This window comes from Zea mays, chromosome 4, assembly GCF_902167145.1.
Source record: "Zea mays cultivar B73 chromosome 4, Zm-B73-REFERENCE-NAM-5.0, whole genome shotgun sequence".
In the NCBI taxonomy this organism is placed as follows: domain Eukaryota; kingdom Viridiplantae; phylum Streptophyta; class Magnoliopsida; order Poales; family Poaceae; genus Zea; species Zea mays.
In genome coordinates this window covers 155613957-155616112 of record NC_050099.1, presented here as the reverse complement: position 1 = coordinate 155616112, position 2156 = coordinate 155613957, and the positions used below count along the sequence as shown (strand labels likewise).

The 2156-nt window shown below is 45.6% G+C and overlaps 1 pseudogene across 1 annotated transcript; it reads left to right on the top strand.

Moving 5' to 3' along the window:
- Window positions 1-986: 986 nt before the first annotated feature.
- LOC109946046 (E3 ubiquitin-protein ligase pseudogene) lies at window positions 987-2156 on the top strand (annotated as a pseudogene). The gene is made up of 3 exons (NR_163475.1): window positions 987-1076; window positions 1600-1724; window positions 2037-2156. The product of NR_163475.1 is annotated as an E3 ubiquitin-protein ligase pseudogene (transcript).

The following is a 2156-nucleotide window of genomic DNA, read 5'->3' as shown; positions in this document are numbered from 1 at the left end:
TCTCAAAATGAACATTTGTTAGTCCCAAAATGTGCTCTCCCATTAGAAGCTCGTGAAGATTCTTCATCCCAACATGGGCTAGTTGGCGATGCTCACTACAAGAAACTGATAAATGTTCGTGGGTAAAAGTAAGAACGTGGGTACCGACGTTCTTACTTGAGTTAAGTTCATGGGTTATGTTAAGAACGTGGGTACCGATGTTCTTAAGTTAAGTTCGTGGGCCTTCGCTAAAACCGTCGAACTTAACGAGATAGGAACGTGGGTACCCACGTTCTTAAGTTAAGTTCGTCGGGCATGTGTACACCGTCGAGCTTAATCCTGAAAACCTAAAATCTAAATCCCACGCGCAGCTCTCTCTCTCTCTCTCACCTGTCTCATTCCCACCCACACGCTTCTCTCTCTCACCAGTCACCAGCGCCAGGCCGCGCCGCCTCTGCCCCACCGTCGGCAGGCCGCGCCGCCGCCCCGGCTCGGCACTGGGTTCTGCACAGTTCTTCCTTGGCTGTTTCGATTTCATCCTACCTCACCACACGCGCGGGGGCACACAAGGTCGTCGCGCTCCACCTCGCCGCCTCCTCGTCCTCGTCCTGACCAGCTTGCTCCCTGCGTGCCCTGACCCGGGCCACGAACTGGCGCGGGGAGACGGTGTTGCACGACGCCGTGCGGGGCGGCCACGAGGCCGCGGCATGCGCGCTGGCCACCGCGGACCCTGATCTCGTGGGGATGTGCGGCGGCGCTGGGGAGTCGCCGTTTTACATGGCGTCGGTGACCGGGTCCCTAGGGATGCTGCGCGTGCTCTTAAAGACATGTAGGGACGCGGAGGAGGAGGTGCCCAAGACTCCAACTATCATTCTTGCGCCAAAAAAATTGTTGGATACTTGAATACTTGAATCCAAGCTGCCAAGTTGGATACTTGAATCCAAGCTGTATTCTTACACCTGCATCCATGTCCAAGACTCCAACTATCATTCTTGCGTCAAAAAAATTGTTGAACCGGACACCCATGTCCACATCCAAGCAGCACTGGTTTAGCATCCTTGTCCTCTACAACTCCATTTGGACAACATTCATTTATGGTAAATTACAAATTAATATGGATGTGGGTGGACACAGCTGCTATGTATTTATTTTGTTCAGCTATATTTGTATATAATATTCATGTTTCTTGCATATTTATACCCTGTGCTGCACTTTAATTTACTTAGGTACAGATAACCAAATAAACATGATAGATAGGGTCTTCATGAGTGCTTGAGATTGACATTGAGTTACGTAGCTATTATTTCTTTGTGTCAGGGATGATGGTTCGTTTCGTTATGATCAAGATTCTTTTAACATGCAGAACTCTAAACTTGATTAGCTTCTATGGCCTATACTTGTTTCCGTGTCTCCTTCCCAACACTATCACTTCCTATCAATCTCAATTAATGTTTTACCCTGTCTTGGCAATTATGAGAACATACTGAAACTGCTGTGCTTTTCTTGTAATAATGCACAGCTCTCTTACATGTCCAAGAAAATAAAACATGCTGAAACTGAAATAACTATATACCCTCATGGACTGCTGTTCTTACACTTGTTTGCTTATTTGTGGCCCAGCAAAATTACAGTATATTGAGTGAAGTTGATATCAAGCGGCGCCAAGAGGATGACATAAATAGGGTTTCAACTGTTCTTTCAATTTCCAAACCAGAGGCATGTGTTCTTCTCCGCAACTATAACTGGTACAGTCCTCACCTGCAAGAAGATTGTAATCTTACTCTTGTAGTTTGCTTCTTCTGCTGCCTTGCTAAATATTTTTAGACAATAGGCTATCAAAATTAGAGCTGTGCAAGTAAGCTTAGGGTTTGTGTTTTACTTAAGTCATACTGATGTAGCCCGTTAACAGTAGTGCACTCGACTTGTATAAAATCAATTATTGCTTCTAAAGGTGGTACTTGATTGCTTCTTTGTGTATCGATTCAGGGCACATGGTGCTTATCTGTCATTTTTCGTGTTGTTAATTTCAGTGTTCGATTCTAATGTTCACCCTACAGGAGTGTTAGTAAGGTGCATGACGAATGGTTTGCTGATGAAGAGCGTGTTCGGAAGGTGGTTGGTTTACCAGAGAAGCATATTGAAATGACAAATGACAGAGAAGTATTCCCATGCTTCAT